Consider the following 21318-nt stretch of genomic DNA (forward strand, 5'->3'; position numbering starts at 1 on the left):
TATTTATCAGCAGTAGAAATTCTGTGGTGGAATTTTTGGGGTCACTTAAGTACACTATCATGTCATCTGCAAATAGTGATATTTTGACTTCTTCCTTTCCAATTTGTATCCCTTTGACCTCTTTTTGCTGTCTGATTGCTCTGGCTTCTGCTACTATATTGAATATGTGAGGAGAGAGTGGGCAGCCTTGTCTAGTCCCTGATTTTAGTGGGATCGCTTCAATATTCTCACCATTTAGTTTGCTATTGCCTACTGGTTTGTTGTATATTGCTTGTATTTGCAGTATATTGCTGTATATTACTATGTTTATGTATGGGCCTTAAATCCCTGATATTTCCAAGACTTTTAACGTGTTGAATTTTTGTCAAATTCTTTCTCAGCATCTAAAGAGATGATCATGCCCCCCCTTGCATTTGTTTACATAGTGGATGACAATGATGGATTTGAACCATCCTTGCATCCCTGTGATGAAGCCTACTTGATCCTGTTGAATGGTCATTTTGATGTGTTCTTGGATTTGGTTTGCAAGAATTTTATTGAGTAATTTTGCATCAATGTTCATGAGGAAAAATTGTCTGAAGTTCTCTTTCTTTATTGTGTCTTTGTGTGGTTTAGGAATGAGCATAATTGTGGCTTTGAAGAATGAGTTGGGTAGTGTTCCCTCTGTTTCTATTTTGTGGAATAGTTTGGAGAGTCTTGGTATTAGGTCTTCTATGAAGATCTGATAGAATTCAGCACTAAACTCATCAGGTCCTGAGCTTTTTTTGGTTGAGAAGCTTTTGATGACTGCCTTATTATCTTATGTGACAGAGACTTGTCTTCCCCTGCTCATGCACCTCTGATTTGTGTTGCTTTTATCTTGGTCACTATCTTTCCATCTCTGCTTTCTAGAAAGCCCATTTAGCCTTCCAACTTGATCTAAATGTAGGCCCCCTTGCAAGGTTAATATTTTAAGTGATTCCAAACAAATGTGGTGTCTTGTCCATTAATTATTCTGCCATTTTAAATGATGTATAAAAATATTTTTAAGTTAACATATTAATGGTATAGCATGTATGTCCTCCCCCCCCCCAAGCTGAGGACTGAACCCAGGGCCTTGCTCTTGCTATGCAAGTGCTCAACCACTGAACTGAATCCCCAGCCACTATGCACAGGTTTTGTAAAACTTAAAGCTGGTTAGCATTCTTAATCTACCATTTGCTTACCTGAAAAACTGTCAAGATGGTTCCCTGTAGCTTTTGGAATTGTGTGGTGCATCATTGTTGACTGTGGTCAACTTACTTGCAACAGAACACCAAAATTGTTTGTTCCTTTCTGACTCTAGCATAGCCCTACTGAGGAAATTCTTTCCAGGACTCCCTTCTCCCTGCCTCTATTGAATGCATTATTCAAATGTATCAGCATTTTTTGATCCTACAATTGATAATTAATTTTTTTGTGTCTTACTTGTTTCACTTAAAATAATTATCTATTGTACCATCTTTGTTGTCATAAAGGATGATATTTAATACTTTAAAATATTATTTTATTTTTAGGCTATAATTATATCATTCCTTCTTCCCTTTCCTCTACCTAGACCTTCCCATAGCCCCCCCCCTCCATTGATTGTTGAAAGTTCACTTTGATGTTTTTCCCAGTGTGACTACATAGTGTAAACTGATGACATCCACAATACCTCTTACTGGTTTGTTTTCTCCTTCATTTCATTTTAAACTTGTTGTCTTCCATGAAGTAGATATGGATTAGGGCTATCAATATTGTTGTTAGTTCAGATGCCACTAAGAGGCATTTTAAAAAATCATAGTTTCAGATAATAATATAGGCAGACAGAATAATTTCTTGTGCAACAAGAAAAGAGTAAGTTTCTTTTGTTGTCTAGCCATACCTATAGCCCCAGAGAGAAATAACTGAAAAAAAGAAAAGAGCAAAGTAGATATATCATGTGGCCATATGCCAAAATCTATGCTGGGAAACTGTCTCCTAATATGATAGTATGAGAGAGAAAAAAAGAATAGAAACCAGTAAAATGAAAAAACAGCATTTTAAACTTTCCAGCACCAAATAAACCAAATGAATTAGGGTTGTTCTTGTTGATGTCATCATTGTTGTTTCTCTGTGTTTCACTCTTTGTGGTCACATATTTACTATTAGATTCATATACATGGAAGCTCAGACCAAGATCTGTCTTGTGAATTTCCTTTATCTGTCTCTGTGGTAGAGCCTAGGCTACTTTACAAGTCTGAATTTCACATATTTTAATAGGACCAATTATAAAAGGATTCCAACTAAGAGAAAATGAGAGTGGAGCTAAATAAAACACTTAGACACATGATTTTGTTCTTTTCCAGCTTTTCCTAGGTAAGCCATACAATAAGGCAGGAGGCATATAGTGGTGTGCACAGAGAGCCCAGTGAAAGGAGACATTGCATTAAAAGGTGCCATACCTTGTTAGGCTCTTCCCCTTTCTTCCTATTTGACCAGAAGGTATTAAAGCTCAACTACAAAGAAGCTTATTTGCATATTAATAGTTTTCATTAATAGTTTAGTCAGTATTTACTATGCCTCTGGAAACTATAGAAGTTATTGGGATATACATGTAAACCTATGTGGACATTTAAGTGAAGGATGTCACACTGGAAAGTCTGAATAATAAAATGCAAGAATGACACCTGGTTGAGATTGGGACATGATGCAGGTAGCAAACTAGGCCATTATTCCAATTAAAAAAATTTAAATGTCAAAGACCCAGGGAAATGGAACAGAATTCAAATTCTAAAGTAGTAAATTAAAGACTACAAGAAAAGAGGAAGAAAATTTTCTTATAACATGGGAAAATACATTAAAAAAAGATATCATTAAAAGTATCCAAGAGGGCATGATATTTACTTTAAAAGAACTGAGATATAAATAGATATAAATGGAAAGAAAGTTGAAATATGAAAAGAAATGTAATTATAACATGCATTGAAAATATATTTAGTTGGTAAGAACAACTTAAAATACTATGAGAGAGTTAAGTTTTTAAATCTTAACCAAAGAATAGAGGAAGAAAAGACAGACATCACAATGGGCAAAGGAAAACAGAGGGAGACGAAAGACAATAACTATGGATGTTTGGAACAAAGACCTGCCATGCAGATGTGTGCTATTTCAGAAGAAAATGCCAGAATGCATGTAACAAAGTATACCATCAACTTTAGTAAACATCTATTTACTGTGTGGTCTAAGCACAGCAAGACTTCTGTAGACATAGATGAAAAATCAAAAACCAAAAATCAGACACCCAACCTGAATCCACATTATCAACTACCTATAGCCAGTACTGAGGGCACCATGCCCTTTCTATTTATTAGAAGGATAATGCTCTATACAGTCATGAATTGGAAAAAAGTAGAGCAGATGACCTAGATGGAAGAATTTTAATGATTGAAGATATAACATCCAAAATAGGGGCTGGATCATATGGTTTTACTAGTGAAGCCCTTCAAAGGTTATAATAATGTCAGTGATGCTGAAAATATCCCAGGGCTGAACACACACACACACACACACACACACACACACACACACACACACACACAATTCCAAAAATGACAGCAACAAAAGCGAATGAGACAATAACTACACAGTACTTTGAGATATCAAGACACAGAAAAACAAATTACAAGTGGCAAACTAATCTTTCTCTAGAATGTAAAAAATAAAAAAGTAATCTATCATTTGTAAACTAAAGTCTGCCAGGATATAGAAATACCATTAGAACCAGCAGCTATGGCATTAGACAATCAAATCATGGGCTCCATATTTTTTTTTTCCTGTTCATGCCTTCTTGAGCTCCATCTTGGAGAGTGGGAAGAAGATCAACTCAGTTTGGCAACTGCTGTACCATCCACGTAAATAACTTGTGAGAGAAATCGATAGTCTCTGTCACTATGTGAACAACTGAATGCAGAGGCTGCCAGGGCAGAGACACAATATTTGTAATATGTACCAATGACGTTTGGCAACAGTTCAATTACTAGATTGAATTAATTGATTCAGGGAACAAAGGGAGCCCTTTGATAATTGACAGAAGTGGGAAGTGTGACAGGGAACGTAAGTTGTCTTGTCATGTCACCCTGATATACAGGTGACATTAGGACCACAAACATTATCATGGAAACACAGAATCCTAGTGACTCTACATATTATGCTAGTAAAGTGAAGTGGTGAAGGTGCCACTTTGAGAGCTAAATAATTATACATAACAATCAAGACATAAAAATACAATGTATATGGCTGTGCCAAGTAACAAGTGTTTATGTAGCACATTTAGGATATGTATGTAAGTACTCAGACCTTACAAAAGACCATTAGAGGAGCTGCAGTCTAACACTCACTAGGGAGTGTAATTACAGCAGCTGAAGTTGAGGACTATTATTTATCAGTTTTGTCAGCATTATTAAGAATTATAACCAAGATCCTTTATGTTTAAGATACTTTAAAATGATGTCTGTACTTTGAGAATTTTAAACATCAGTTTAGTAAAATGAGAACATTAGAAATTAATTAAACCAGAGTATAAAAGTCTTAATTTAAACATAATATCTTTTCAGAACAAAATAAAAGTAGTGTTATTCACTGATGATTGATGTAGGAGGACTCACATCACTGTGAATGGTGGTACCTCCCTTGAGCTGGTGGTCCTGGGTTCTATAAAGAAATAAAGATGAATTCTATTTGTCTTCCTGTAGAGTTCCTATGTTCTTAGGGACTGCGATCCTTCCTCCTATTCTTCTATGAGAGTCCTCAAGCTCCTTCCACTATTTGGTGGTGGGTGTCTGCTTCTGTCTGAGTCAGTTGGTGGCTGAGGCTTCCCAAAGAATAGAAATCATAGCAGTGTATTATTAATAGTGTAAGGGATTGGTGCTTCAACATGGGAAGGATCAACTAACCTGGATCCTTGGGGCTCTCAGACACTGAACCACCAACCAAAGAGCATGTACTGGCCGCACCTAGGCCCCCCTGAACATATGTAGCAGCAGATGTGCAGCTTGGTCTTCATGTGGGTCCCAAATAACTGCAGGAACTGTTCCAAAAGCTTTTGACTGCATGTGAGATATATTCTTCTAGCTGGGTTGCCTTGTTTGGCCTCAATGGGAGACGAAGAACCTAGCTATGCAGAGGCTTGAAATGCCATCATAGGGATACCCAGGAGGGACCCCAACTGCTCAGATGAGAAGAGGAAGGAAGCACTGAGGAAGGATTATGGGAGGGGTGACCAGGATCAGGGCAGTGAGTTGGATGTAAAATGAATAAGTAAAAAGATTAAATGAATTTTAAAAAATTGAGTAAGTTGTAGAAAGCAAGTCAAGAAGTAGGCCTCCTCCATGGCTTCTGCATTGGTTCCTGCCTCCAGGTTCCTGCACTGGCCTGTGTTTATGCAGGACTGTAAGCTGAAAAATCAAAAAAAGAACAAAACAACAATGTAAAGTGTTTTTCTCTTCATGTTATGTCTGCTCATGTTTTATCACAAGAATAGAAACCATATCCTAATCACTTCCTGAATAAAGAGAACTCAGGAGGTCTTTTGGTAGCTACTACTGCTAGAAGTCAACTCTTGATCTGTTAGAGATGCAATCTCTGTCCTTTGTTATAGTCTATCTTTCATAGGGTCAAGGATCAAAGTGGAAAAGGGCAGACTACACAGAGGACAACCACATCGACCAGTTGAGTGAAAGTGTGTCTTCTGTAAGAGCTACTTACACTGGGAATAGACTCCTAGCCTTCCCTCCCCTGCTGATTGCCTGGCTGATAATATTTAAAGCATGTTTCTTTTAAAATTGGTAACTGTGCTCAGTGTATATTTCAGCAGTAGACCACATCTTTGCCATGTAAACATCCCTAGGTTTAGTCTTCATAAGAATAATAAAAGTACATTCAATCAAGAGGTTTCCTGTGTTCTCTTTTGGACGTTGCTGTTGTTGTTTTCTTTTCTATGGTCCTGCAGCATTCCTATAGCCTGACAGGTCATGGTATATTGCAATGGATTCACTTTGGTTGATCAGAGCTGAGCAGCATGTGTTCATAATTTGATTTTTTTCCTTGGAGGAAATATTTACACTATGGAGTATGACAAATAACACATATTAGAGTGTTTTGCTTTTTAATATCACTGGTCGACAGCATTGACTATATGAACCTTAGAGTTTGAGAAGCACTGGACAAGGTCATTTTTCTCAGACATGTTCGAATTTCATGGCCTACTCATGAGACTGAAGTTGGTGTAATACTGACTCGGACTCTTAATTGGAGCTTCTTAGGGAAATCCTTTCCCTGTTAAAATATCCATCTTACATAAGCTTTCTGCATGGCTTCTATGTATCTAGATGATTAATGAGTGCATCCTTAAAACAGCTGTTCCTGGGGGGTGTGTATTAATTTCCAAATTATAATAGAAAAGGTCTGTGAGTCATGAAAAATGATTCGCCGACTATGAGATATAATCACAGAACATGTAAAGTTAGCATGGCAGAATTTCAGAACCATGATGAGTTACTGCCGACCTTTGGTGTCTTTGCTCTCCCCATTTAAGAGCAAGGATATGCGTGTCTTGTACCTACCTTAGCCACGTACACTGGTACGAACCAGTAGATAACCTTAGTGTCATAGATCTACAGATAGAGAGGAAGAAAACTTGGGGAACTTGAGCTTGAGAAAACTGCACCTCAGGATCATCATCCATACCTTGATCCAATGTTTATGAACAACAAGCTGGCATAGTGTCTGGGCAATTTTTTGAGGGGATACGGGGAGACTTTGCATGTGGTGGGAGGTGCCTGTAGTGGGAGACCAATAGGCACTATTTTAAGGATGTCTATTTTTTTTTTTTTAAGTTTTCCTTAAGGCTTAGGTTTCAGGATCCTCTATGTTCTTTTGGTGTAGAGAATATAAAGAAGAAGCAGATACAGCGTGAAAATTCTCAGTGTGTTGGAGATGTGGCTTGGCATTTTCTGGAGTTGTGGAATGTTTAAAGCCTGTCCTTTTGAGGTTTTGGGAAAGGCCCCCATATTGTTCATGAACTTCCTGTGTAAAGTTCACATTTAAAAGCCTATTGGACAAGTGGGAAGTTTTTGTTTGTTTCTTCTTCTTGTGTAACAGTTGTCACTGCTTAAGTTCCAGACATCAAGAGAGGTCTCTTTGTTCTGTTCATCTACTGGTTATTTTGTTTCCTCTATGTGAATAAGGAGAGGATGTTGTCTCAGGCTTAGTTCAAACTTCCAATTTAAACTTTCTGTAACTCTAGCAGTGTGTTCAGCACAGTTGCAAAATGCTATCCTCCGTGTATTATAACCACTGCCTTTGTCACCAAGGCAGCTGTGACTACTCAAAGGATCCTCAATGCCTAGCTTTTGCCTTTCCATCAAAGAAGAAGGCAGTAGAGAGGGTCATTTGAACTTCTCCTGCCTATTTCTCCCTCCCACCTGCATGCAATTCTGCTCAATTTGAACACAGGCTCCAGGTCTTAGAAGGTGATGGGGTTTATAAAGGGTTTATAAAGTGATGAAGGTTTACAGAAGAGAGGATTTCATCTATACTGCTCTATGAAGGTTGTTATCAATGCTGAGGTGCTATTTCTCAGTGATGTACTAGCTTTGGGTTCATCCAGGTTCTCCGAGTAACCCATGCTCTGTGAGCCACCCTTCACCCATATTCTATAAGTTAATCTAATAAACTCATTGTCTTGCCTGGTTGGATCTTGGTGGAGCCCTTAGGACTTTCCTTTGTTTTTGACTCCAAATTTGATGCAAGAGATACTCACTAGATTTTAAAGAAATGTTTTCAGGTAAAACAACATAAAACAAATAACACTTAATTTTTTTGTATTTTTTTCCTAGGTATATATTCTTATCCAAGTTACACATCCAAATGAGTTCCCCCAAACTGGAAAATTAATATTAAATATACATATAAATATAAAAATATTAAATTAAAATTTAAAAATAATTAATATTTTCTGTCTCATAATTTGAGACAGAAATACTACCATAAAAGCTCTAGCTCTTATGAGCCAAAATCAATTTGGGAGATTTTTGCACAATATTGTCCTATAATTTAAAATAAAATTCAGTGTAATTATCATTGTTTGTAGATGGGTTTCATGTGTTTAAACCACAATAAAACATCCCCCAGCCTATGGCATAAAGGAATTTGCTCTCCACTAATTTTTTTATTTAAAATAAAATGAATTTAACCAGATAATAACATAAATGACAATATAAAATACTTTATGAGTTTTAAAGGCCTGGATTGTGAGGCACAGTGGTATGAATCTGGTTTTTTTTGTTTGTTTGTTTTGTTTTGTTTTGTTTTGCTTTTGCTTTGATTTTGTGTGGGTATAACCACTTTTACTTATCAAGAATAATGATAATGACTCTGACCCTTAATGTTTAGTTTTGCTGTGGTTCTCTCTGACTCATATATATATTTTTTTTCTTTTGTATTTTTTAGGACATGCTTCTTGTTGAAGCTTGGTGGTTGTTTCCCACATGAGGCTAGTAGCTCAGCACAGGGAGTTCATTTTGTTAAGTCAGGGTATTTTAGAAAGAGAAGCCATTTCCATAAACAGCCCTGGTTCAGTAGCCACCGGTACACTGTTCAATCACTGTGCTGTACATACTGGGACAAAAGGCTCCTTCGCATCAAAAGGAAATCCCAAGGGTTTTCTACTTTGGTGAAATGGAATTAATTAATTGCAGTCTAACATAAGGTGGCTGGAAATGCATATGTATACAGAAATAGCATTTAATCAATTTGCATGCCAGTGGGGGTGCTTTCTAAACCTCACTGCTAAATGGCAGGAGGACCCTCCATCCTTTGGAAGCAGCCCATTTCTTCAGCAATTTAGACCTAGAACAAAGAAATCGAGAATGCAGAGCACTAAAAGAGATCCAAGAAGGAAATTTTGTCATGGCAAGACAAACTAACATTAATAAATGAAGCTAATTAGGCTCAATTTGCATATTTAACTCATCTTAATTACACATGGATTTAGCAAACATTTTAAAAGCGGCAATCAATCTTTCACAGACATGGTTAGTTATTTACATGAAATAACAAAAACTGGGAGCCTCATTAGTGATTACTCGGTACCCAGTTTACATGCCAGTGGGATTAATTCCGTAGTAATACTGGAATGTTTTCCATTGACAGTTTGTAATCTGTAAACTTTAAAAGTTTCTTGGTTCCACATACACACATAAAATTTGGTCACAGTCATTGTGAATGTTAGGTAACTTACTCTCATACATAAAAATATTTGAGTTTACTCATGAAAGGATCTCCATAAGTTTCTCCTGACATTAACTTTTTAATCATGTTTTTATTTTTTCATTGAAAGTTTCATACATCTATACAATTGGAAAGCTAAGGTAATAACCATGATATAATTAAGATCCATCTTGATATCACTGTGTCCAGGAAGGGTTTTTCCTCAAATGCAGAGTGAACCTTAATTCTGCTCATCTCTAGACATGCTTTACTTATTTTTCTTACATCATAGAATTTAAAATATCCTATAATTTCCCATGTCAGTGGTTCTCACCCTCCCAAATTCTGTGACACTTTAATACAGTTCCTCATGTTTTAATGACCCCAAGCTATAAAATTATTTCATGGCTACCTCATAACTATAATTTTGCTACTTCCATCAATTATAATGTAAATACCTGCTAGGCAGGAGATCTGACCTGTGGCACCATTGGGGGTCTCCACCCAGAGGACCTGTGCCCTGTGTATTTTTTAATCTTTTAATGTGTTTTATTTGGAAAATTTCCCTTAGGTGTTTCTAGGTATTTTACTATATGAAAGCATCTTCTCAAGGCATAGCAGAAGCATCTGTAGTAGGAGTGGTTTCTGGACCATTGTATGTGGTGGAGCTGACAGGTTTTAGGACTGGCCAAGTGAAGTGGGGTAAGGGGGATGCAGGGGACGCAGATCTTTATTCTGGGCAGCTGTTAAAATGAGTGTGAAATTTCGATGTGAAAGATTCATTGCTTAGAGTTCTTCTCCACACATTTCTGTCATGAAATCAGAGATGCTGAGAGATTAACCCTTTTGCCTGAGTTGCCTTGAAGCACCATTGATCATAGAGTAAAAAAGAAAAGTTAATAAAGAACAAGGTTACCAAATAAAACATGCTTCCTAGAATCAGCCTCTGGGTGATTATGAATATAAGAAAATACTTATTTAATGACCGCTAAAAGCCAATTTGTGACCGTGGTTGTGAATGAAGATAACAGTTTCCACTTGGCCTTCATATGCCTTGCTGTATATATGCTGTGACCATGTTATAATGAACACTCACTGAGACTTTCTGTATTCCAGACAGCAGGCTAACATCTTTGCCTGAATTGTGTTGTAAAGTATTCAGAATGGAATTAGAAACTGTAGCATTCCTGTGTTACAGATGAGAAGACTGAGTGTCACAGGGTTATAATGACAAAATTAGCTGCCACCAAAAACCCAAATGCAAGCAACTTCACTGTTAGTCTGCTTGTGACTGGTGCATTTTGTGCATGATTAATCAATCATGTTCCAACATGCACTTACATTTGGCATAAAACACACAACTTTTCATTTGGTAACTGCTTACCTATGAGCCAAACTTCAATTATGCAATACATATAATCTCTTCTTCCAACCAGATATGCATTATAAAGTAATACCATAGTTCAAGTTATACAACAAGCGAATGCACAGTAAAGATAGCTAGGCCTTTTTCAGGGTTGAATAGCATCTTCCCAAACATGAATGCTGATATCCAGTTCTCAGTATCTCAGAAGGGTCTCTACCTTTCTAATTCTCTGACCATTTCATACAGTTCTTCACGTTGTGGTCATCCCCAATTATAAAATAATTTTATCTTTGCTGCTACTTCAAAACTGTAATTTTGTCACAGTTATAAATCATAATGCAAATAAATGCATTTTTCTGATGGTCTTAGGTAACCCCTGTGAAAGAGTCATCTTTGACCCCTGAGGGGTCGTGAACCCCAGGTTAAAAAATACTGCTCAAAGGCCTTTAAGAGATTGCTTGAGGTTATGTAGGTTCATTAGAGTGAGCCTTGCCCATTGTGGCCAATTTCTTCATAGGAAGTGATTAGGATGCAGACACATACAGAGGAAAGATGGAGTGGAGATATAAGGAGATCACAGGCATGCACAGACCAAGAAAGCTTTCCTAATGAGGCCAACCTTGCTCATGCCTGGATCTCGGCCTTTTGTTCTCAAGCTCCATGAAGAGCTGTAACTATATTAAAAAATAAAAACTACACACAATGTCTTTAAAAGCTGGTTCCACAGAATACTCACGTGTGGAAGGCTTGTATAGCCAGTTTGCTCTTCTGAGAAAATTCAGTTACTGACCTGACACTGCCTAGATGACTTTATTCACATAGTGTTAGATGGTGAGATAGGAGCGGGCTGAGGACGGAGTGAAAACCTGTCAGGATTGACAGCACTCTCAATCCATTAGAACAGCAGAACTTTGAGAGGACCTTAGGAATGGGTTCACCACAGTGACCCACTGTCCCAATGGCTGAAATCATGAGCTTCTTGCTGCTTGGCTTTTGAAAGCGTCCACTGAAGCTGTCACTGACGAATTAGGCAGCTTTAAAAGCAGCGCTCATTGCTTACTTGGGAACAGTGCTGTACAACTTTTGCTAACAGATTGAATTTATAGCTAACTCTGGTACTTGCCCATATAGATAGGGAACAATGTATCTCTTCTTGGGAGAACAGTGACTTTTAAAACTCTCAGTGGCCAGTGAAAATTAATAAGTTGACTACAAAGTAGGAAGAGAAAAATAATCTACAAATGCTAAATATTTTGACTAGTATAGATGTTAAGTGGATCATTTTATACAAGTCTTTCCAACCACAAGAGTATTTAAAAATACTACCATTTTAGTAGAAATTAAGGGATATATATATATATATATATCATAACATAGGCCTTATACAAATTAGAAGTAGTAATAATTTTGTACTATCATTTTCAATACAGAAATTTTATACTGTCACTCTATTCTGTTCCTCATAGCCACATGTACTGTGGTTCTTTTACATAATAACTGAGGTAGGTTTACGAGAGAGAGAGAGAGAGAGAGAGAGAGAGAGAGAGAGAGAGAGAGAGAGAGAGAGAGAGAGAGAGAGAGAGAGAGAAAGTGATTGTAAGGGCACAGATGAGTCCATAAAATGTGCAGAAGGCATGGTTTGTAGTGATGCCTCTGAGGATAACCTGTGATGGGGGACTAAATTTTTGTTAAGCAGTGTTTTTGTTTGTTTGTTTGTTTGTTTGTTTTTTACTGTGATCTCATCATTTTCTTTTACAACTTTATTTAAAGAAGTAAGATACATGTACGGATCTCTGCCTTACTATTACAAAAAGACCGATTCTGTCCCAGGTAAAGAGAAGCCTCATGTTCCTTCTGCTCTTTGTAGCTTCTTCTTTTTCCTCTTTCCCTCTGCATCCTGTATATTGCTCTGATTTTTTAAGTTGCCTTATTGTTTCTAAATTATTTCACTCTGCACTCTCCTTATCCTGCTTTCTCCTCCCACTCTGATGTAACAGTCCTCTTACTCCCAATGCCTTTTTTCAAAGTTCTTTCTGAGTTCAATTCTGCCTAAAAACTTCTCTTCGGTTCTCTCTCCTCTCTTTTTCTCAGCACTTGTAGATCTTTCAGAACACATGATCATGGGCAAACAAGTTCACCACAAGTTTTCACATAAATTCAAATAATAAATCAAATAAAACATTAACAACAAAGAATGTTGTATCCATTATGAGTAATCATCTGGCTAAACAGTCATTTTCTGTTACCAGCTCTACATGTTCCTGGAGAGTTAAAAACCATAACTTTCATGACTAAGATATTAGTGAAATTTTGTATAATAAATCCAGTTAATGTTTTGTCTTCTGTTTTTGCACCTATAGTAAATCATTAGTCCCCTTTGAATTGACCTTGGGTTAATGGTTTTACAATCTATTGGAATGTGCTCTGAGTAGTAGGTGTCTGCATGCTATCTTTAAAGCAATTAATTTGTGACACTTGAAGATTGGCAGAATTCTCATGGTAGTTTTGACTATCAGAAAAGATCTTAATTACTATCATTTTAGGAATCCTTACAGGATCATCACTAAGAATTAAGAAATTATCTATTTGTCTATATAACATTACTACAAGGCAGTATATTTTCATTGTTCTGTGGAGATCTACTCAAAAAAGTGAGCAATTACCCAATAATTGTTGCACATATTTAATAATAATAGGAAGAGCTGATTAATAGCAAGAATATTTTCTAAAATGAAATTCTCCTGGGCCTTGCGAACAGGAGCAAATCCATATTAGATTGTAATCTAAGGCAGACACGTCTCAGCAAGATTGCCTTTTAGTTTTTAGCTTCTCCTTGATGGCTCCTATCCTATTCTGGGCTTGTTTGGTTGGGAGACTGTTAATGACCTTTTCTGTTTCTTTAGTAGTTTAGATGGCTTATCAGATCATTATTAAACTTTGGTACCTTGCATCTGTCCCTTTCTTCCTGACTTTCCAGTTTTGTTGAGTATAGGCTTTTGTAGTAGGTTCTGATGAGTTTTAAAATCTTCTCAGTTTCTGTTGTTATGTCTTCCCTTTCATCTCTCAGTTTGTTAATTTGGATACTGTTTCTGTGCCCTCTGGTTAGTCTGTCTAAGGTTTTATATATCTTGTTAATTTTCTCAAAGTTTGTGTAGTTCTTTTTCCTTCTACTTGGTTGATTTCAGATCTTAGTTAGATTATTTTCTTATGTCTACTCTTGGGTATATTTGCTTATTTTTGTTCTAGAGCTTTCAGGTGTGCTTTCAAGCTCCTAGTGTGTGCTTTCTCTAGTTTCTTTTTTGAGGCACTCAGAGCGATGAGTTTTCCTCTTAGCACTGCTTTCATTGTATGCCATATGTTTGAGCATGTTGTGCCTTTATTTGCATTAAATTCTAAAAAGTCGTTAATTTCATTTTTTATATTTTTGTTGACCAAATTTTCATTGAGTAGAGCATTGTTCAGCTTCCAGGTGTATGTCGGCTTTCTTTTGTTTTTGTTGTTATTGAAGACCAGCCTTATTCCATGGTGATCTAATATGCCTAGAATCATTTTGTTCTTCTTGTATCTGTTGAAGCATGCTTGTGACATATTATATGATCAGTTCTGGAGAAGGTACCCTGAGGGGCTGATAAGAAGGTATATTCCTTTGTTTTACCATGAAATGTTCTATAAATATCTGTTAAATCTATTTGGTTCATAACTTCCATTGGTTTTACTGTGTCTCTGTTCAGTTTCTAATTCCATGATTTGTCCATTGATAAGAGTGGGGTGCTAAAGACTCCCACTATTATTGTGTGTGGTGCAATGTATGCTTAGAGCTTTGTATGTAAAGTTTCTTTTATGAATGTGTGTGCCCTTGCATTTGGAGCAAAGATATTCAGAATTGAGAAGTCATCTTGGTAGATTTTTCCTTTGATGCGTATGACATGTTTATCTTCATCTTGTGTCATAACTTTTAGTTGAGTGTCAATTTCATTCAATATTAGAATGGCTACTCCAGCTTCTTTCTTGAGACCATTTTCTTGGAAAGTTTTTTCTGAAACTTTTACTATGAGATAGTGCCTGTCTTTGTTGCTGAGATGAGTTTCCTGTATGCAGCAAAATGCTGGATCCTGTTTACATATCCAGTCTGATAGTCTATGCCTTTTTATTGGGGAATTGAGTCCATTGATGTTAAGAGATATTAAGGAATAATGATTGTCGTTTCCTGCTATTTTTGTTGTTAGAGAAAGAATTAAGTTTGTGTGCCTTTCTTCTTTTGGTTTTATTGCAAGAGATTATTTTCTTACTTTTCCTCAGGTGTAGTTTCCCTTCTTGTGTTGAAGTTTTTCATCTATTATCCTTTGTAGGGCTGGATTTGTAGAAAGATATTATGTTAATTTGGTTTTGTCATGGAATATCTTGGTTTCTCCATCTATGGTAATTGAGAGTTTTGCTGGATATAATAGCCTGGGTTGGCTTTTGTGTTCTTTCTTTTAGAGTCTGTATGGCATCTGTCCAGGATCTTCTAGCTTTCATAGTTTCTGCTGAGATGTCTAGTATAATTCTGATGGGTCTGCCTTAATATGTTACTTGACCTTTTTCCCTTACTTTTAATATTTTTCCTTTGTTTTGTGCATTTGGTGTTTTGACTATTATGTGACAGGAGGAATTTCTTTTCTGGTCCAATCTATTTGGAGTTCTGAGGTTTTAGTCAGGTAAGGGCAAGATACCTGACAAAAGAGTTGTAACTGCCTCTGGACACCATGATGCCTGTATATACACAGCTTCAGTTCTCTGCTCATCTTAGGTCAGAGGTAAGGCATCTCTGGCTGTCTTAGTCATATCAAGGAATAAGGTAACCTCACAACCACTATACAGGCTGATTTTGTGTGTCAACTTGACAAAAGCTGGAGTCATCAGAGAGAAAGGAGCATCAGCTGAGGAAATGATGTTATTTCATTACAAATCCAGCTGTAAGCCATTTTCTCAATTACTGGTCAATGGGGGAGAGCCCAGCCCATTGTGGGTGGGGCCATATGAAGGCTAGTGTTTCTGGGTTTTATAAGGAAGCTGACTGAGCATAAGCAGCACTCCTCTATAGCCTCTGCATCAGCTCCTGCCTCCAGCTTCCTACCAAGTTTACGTTCATACCCTGACTTCCTTTGGTGATGAACAGCGATGTGAAAGTGTAAGCCAAACAAACTCTTTTACCCCAAACTTTTCCTTTTGATTATGGTATTTCACTGCAGCAACAGAGACTTTAAGATAGCCACCACATGTGTGTTTTGAGGCCTGCAGAAAGGGACCTATAGATGGTACTACTCCAAGAGAATAAAAGCTAAAATGATGAGAATGGGGGAACAGGATTGAGTCTGTGCTGCTGTTTCTTCTCTAGTCATTTAATTTTCTTGCCCACATAGGTATAGTGACTATAGAACTAGGCAAAAGAGGTTACTACCATGCCTCTGGCTTTCTTTAATCTCTTGGCATGGGTTCAATGCCTGTTTGCTTCTCCCTCAAATAAGACATAAATTAGCACCCATCTCACAGGATTGTGTTCTTCACACAACACTTTAGAGTCATAATTAATAGTAAACATACAGCTTCTCTTCCAGCTGATGTCTTTACTGTCCTACAGTTTATTAAAGTATTAAGAATCAAAGGCAGCATCCACATGCAAGTATACTTTTGTGCTTGAACCATCTTACAGAAAAGATGGGGAAATCAGACTGTGCACCAATGTAATTCCTATTGTGACTGCTGGTACCAAATGTAAATAGTAGGGAGGATGTTTGAGGGATTTTGTTGTTGTTTGGTTTTCATTTGAGATCTCCATGCCAACTTCTTTACTCATTGATGAGTATCTGTTTCTGTTTATTAAATTTTACAAAAACTGTCATAAGCTTCGGGAATAATACACACAGGGGAGGATTTTTTTTTTTTTTTTTTTTTTTTTTGCTGGTGCTTCACTGACAACTGGAATCAACTATCAGTTGATTTACTTAAAGGTGAGTTATAGGAAGGTTATTTGTTTATTGCATATTGACATCAGTGGAAGGAGTTGATTTTTGAAGACTAAGACCTTGACACAGTAGAAACAGGCTCCTTATTCACAGGCTACCAGCAGGAAGATCCCAGGTGATGGTTTATCTCTTGTGGTTATTCAGAAGTGCAGGCTCTTTCTGCTTTATCTTTCTCATCACCTAGAGCTTCATTTTACAAATAATAAATTTGTTATAGGATTAGGTGGAATACTTGAGATTTATTCTATAATGGGCTCAGCATAACTTACTTGTGTGGGCAAGCTGGATCCTTATCCTGTGACCAAGAGGAAGAGATCAATCCCATGAAAAGCTATCTGAAAGTGTGAGGAAGTACTGTAAGAGGATATTAGATATGAAATGTCAGGTTGTGTTTGAGTTGAAAGTGTAATAAAGATAAGGACACATTATGCTTATATGAAAAAAAAAAAAAAAAAAAACTAGAACCTGAGAAACAGAAAGTGAAAGCTGGAGCATACTAGAACTATTTAAAAAAAAAGGAAGAACAGTGTGATAGCTTCATGTTCTAATAACTCTACTCACTTATGATTGGATGTAGAGCATGCAGGAGAACAACTGCCCAAGGTTCACAACTATCTTAGCCACCTCTGCCAATAGCCGATGAGCTTTCTCTCCCATAAGGATGTTGAGCTGGAAAGTCTATTTCTTTTTCATGAAAAAAATCTGTGACCAGTTTCATCAGATCCTTTATTTCTCTTTTCCTTTTTGTACTGGATGGTTTTGTGTGTCAACTTGACACAAGCTGGAGTTATCTCAGAGCACTGAGCCTCCCCAGAGGAAATGCCTCTATGAGATCCAGCTGTAAGGCATTTTCTCAATTAGTGACCAAGAGTGGGGGGGCAGCCCATTGTGGGTGGTGCCATCTCTGGGTTGGTAGTCTTGGGTTCTATAAGAAAGCAAGCTGAGGCAAGCCAGAGGAAGCAAGTCAGTAAGCAGCACCCCTCCATGGCCTCTGCATCAGTTCCTGCTTCCTGACCTGTGTGAGTTCCAGTCCTGATTTTCTTTAGTGAGGAACAGTACTCCTCCTTAGCACTTTCTGCCTCATCCCTGCCCTGATAATCCCTACACTGGGACATCAAGCCTTGGCAGGACCAAGGGCTTCTCTTCCTATTGATGCCCAACAAGACCATCCTCTGCTACAAGTTCAGCTGGAGAGGTGTGGGTCCATTCATGTGTACTCTTTGGATAGCGGTTTAGTCCCTGGGAACTCTGGTTGGTTGATATTATTTTATTGTTCTATTGTTGCAAACCCCTTCAGCTCCTTCAGTTCTTTCTTTTACTATTTCATTGGAGACCCTGTTCTCAGTTCAATGGTTGGCTGCGAGCATCTGCCTCTGTATTTGTCATTATCTGGCAGAACCTCTCAAAGGACTGCTATATCAGGCTCCTGTCAGCATGTATTACTTGGCACCAGCAATATTGTCTAGGTTTGATGACTATATATGGGCTGGATCTACAGGTGGGGCAGTCTCTGGATGGCCTTTGCTTCAGTCTTTGCTTCAAATTTTGTTTGTGAATTTCCTCCTGTGAATATTTTTGTCCCTCCTTCTAAGAAGTACAGAAGCATCTGCACTGTGGTCTTCCTGCTTCTTGAGGTTCATGTGGTCTGTGAATTGTATCTTGGGTAATCTGAGCTTTTGGGCTAATGTCCACTTATCAGTGAGTGCATAACATGGGATTTTGTTTGTTTATTTTTGTGATTAGGTTACCTCACTCATGATGGTATTTTCAAGTTCCATCCATTTGCCTAGGAATTTCATAAAGTCATTGTTTTTAATAGCTGAGTAGTATGTCGTTGTATAATTGTGTTATATTTTCTGTATTCATTCCTCTGTTGAAGGACATCTGGGTTCTTTCCAGCTTCTGGCTATTATAAATAAGTTTGCTATGAACATGGTAGAGCATGTGTCCTTGTTATATGTTGGAGCTTCTTTTGGGTATGTGTCCAGGAGTGGTATAGCTGAGGTCCTCAGGTAGCACTATATCCAGTTTTCTGAGGAACTGCCAGACTGATTTCCATAGTGGTTGTACCAGCTTGAAATCCCCCCAACAATGGAAGAGTGTTTCTCTGTCTCCACATCCTTGCCAGTATCGTGAAAGCACACATTTATATTTTTGCCTGATTGTCTCCATGTACATAACATGTACACAATTACTTTGGAAGGCATTGGATCTCTGGAATTGGAGTTCCAAGCAGTTGTGCACCTCCCAGTGTAGATGAGGGGAGTCATATTCAGATTCTTAGCAAGAGTAGGTGTTCTGGTCCTCTGAGCCATCTTTCTATCCCAGGTGCTAAAAGTTAAGCTCTTACTTTGTGACAGGAAGTATACAGCCTTTCAATTCAGACTTATCTCATTCCTATCAACAGAACCAAAGGTTAAGTACTGTGACTTCCATGCACTCAATAGGCAGCTAAGCAAGGTGAGGGGAAATGATTTATTATAAAGGCCAGACTGCTATTGCATGCCAGTTGCAGAAATCAAGGGATCAGCCTTTTCTGTCTCAGGGCTACTGACAGATTCCACTCACCACACAGCTTCTCTATGTGGATAAATCAGATGTCCAAACAGTGTGCATAGGTCACATTATAGTTTTTAAGAAGCCTTTGTCTTTTTTACTTTTTTCAGTTCCTTTGAACAAAAATAATTTTGACAAGAATTCATCAGAGAAGTTATTCCACATTTCAACATACCATTTTGGCTATTGCTTTTGATTAAGACTGTTTGCAGACTAGAATATTAGTAACCCACATACTCTCTCTGCCTCAAAAAGAGCAGATTCACTTTTATCTTGGGAACAAAGCTCAATAGAAACACTTTTTAAACTTTTCTTAATTCATGAAACATTTATCTTCAAGTCAGGTTTTGTTATAGCGGCAGAAATGTGGTCAGTCAGCATTTCCATTTTAACTGGTACTTCCAGGGCTATTCAAGAAAGCCTCAGAGACTCACCTTTGAATTAAAACTTGGCACTCAGGATTTGAATCCAGAAAATACATTTTCTCTACCAATTAATCAAATAATTTAGAGATTCTCAAGTTGGAAGCAGACAAAATGCAAAACAGTATCTGCAAAAAAAAAAGATTGAAGAAAAAATTTCAAACATAAAACTTTGTAAGAATGTTTAACATTCATTGCACATGTATAATATTATATTACCCTATAGTAAATCTCAAAGAAAATAGAGTTGGAAAGTCTATAAATAAACATATTAGTGATTATAACATCTTATACTCAGTCTGTTTGGCTTTGTGAGTAATTTATTATTACTTTGGGAATCAGGATGATTTGTGTTCCTTGGCATAATTGGTTTAAAGGGCAACAGCACGAAGGAACTGGATCAGAATAACAAAGGGAGGGAGCAGACCCTCAGAGACTGTTAACATGATTCTGTATGCTCTTTATGAACTTCCAGTTTATGTGGGGAAAATTCTGAGTCCCGTGAATATAGTTTAGTAGCATGCATTGCTTATGTAAAGAGTCATTGAAAGTCTAAATTGCCAGAGTGCAATGGTAGCCGTGAGCCCTAACTGCACCCTCGTGACAAAGGGCTTCCAACATCATGAAGCTTAGAGAAGCACAAGAATTGCTCAATAACATGAAGGAACATCTGAGAATCTGCCTTTAGCATCTTATTTTAAGCTAGTGAATGAGATTAGAACTCCTGTCCTCCTTATCAGACCCCAGCTAGCTACCTGACCTTCCTTGGTCTTCCAAAAACATGCCTGCACTCTCCATGTTTGGAAACTTCTGCTGTGAGTTTTCACCGGAGGAAGACTAAAGCAGATATCTACTCTGACTCCCTACTAACTTCAGGTTTTGTATTGATTTTACTATTTGGTAAGGCCGAAGGGTTACTTTGTTTAATCACATTTGACAACAGCTGCTTATAGCAATAAGGAAAAATCCCCCCCTTGGATTCTGAAAGTTTGCTGAACAGATCCAATACAGATACTTCAATGGGAGAAGAAAACATGCAAAATTATTAAGTTATCAATGTCTGTTGGAAGCTAAATTCCTTCTCTGTAGGAAAGAAGTAGTAGTTGCTAGGGCAATCTTAGAAGACTAGCAATGGCATTGATAGAAATTGATTGGGCCCAAAAAATAGATAGGACTTGACAAATGAAATCAGAGCTGGAGAGTAGAGCAGGTAAGAAGAGCTTCCTTGATATGACATCATTCCCCTTCCTTCCTGCCATTCCAGCTTACTCTTCCCTGGACAATGAGACCTTGGGGAAGATCTAAGAATGCTGGCATTATTTGGGGGAGCACTTCTTCAACAGATAACAGAGCCTTAGATTGGTTCCCTCCTGTACGTTACTATGATTTTCTGAGCCCCAATTTGTATCAGCCAAACTAATGCTATCTGTAAACACACTCTCTGCCTTTTAAACAAAATAGCTGTCTCCTCTCACTTGGGGTACAGGACATGACAGTATGCTTCAATTTGTTACAAAGGCAGTAGGCACATAGAATTCTGCCAAACAATATTGGTTATTCAGAAACTGCTTTTAAATAAATTATTCAATGAGATCTGAATGTCAAAATTTTAGCAAGAATCTCCCAAACAATAATCTGGTTGTAATCTTTTCTGCTTCTAAAGATGCTATTTTTCCAAATATAGTCAAGACCCTTCTTTGAACTAAGTTCCAAGATAGAC

The 21318-nt window shown here is 37.5% G+C and overlaps 1 protein-coding gene across 1 annotated transcript in view; it reads left to right on the forward strand.

Annotated features, from left to right (window-relative positions):
- Positions 1 to 21318, forward strand: part of SPAG16 (sperm associated antigen 16) — a gene marked incomplete at both ends in the record, with an annotated part of 827025 nt that overhangs the window by 563893 nt on the left and 241814 nt on the right. The window lies entirely within an intron of this gene.

The sequence above is a fragment of the Micromys minutus genome, assembly GCF_963924665.1.
Source record: "Micromys minutus genome assembly, chromosome: 19".
Taxonomy (NCBI): domain Eukaryota; kingdom Metazoa; phylum Chordata; class Mammalia; order Rodentia; family Muridae; genus Micromys; species Micromys minutus.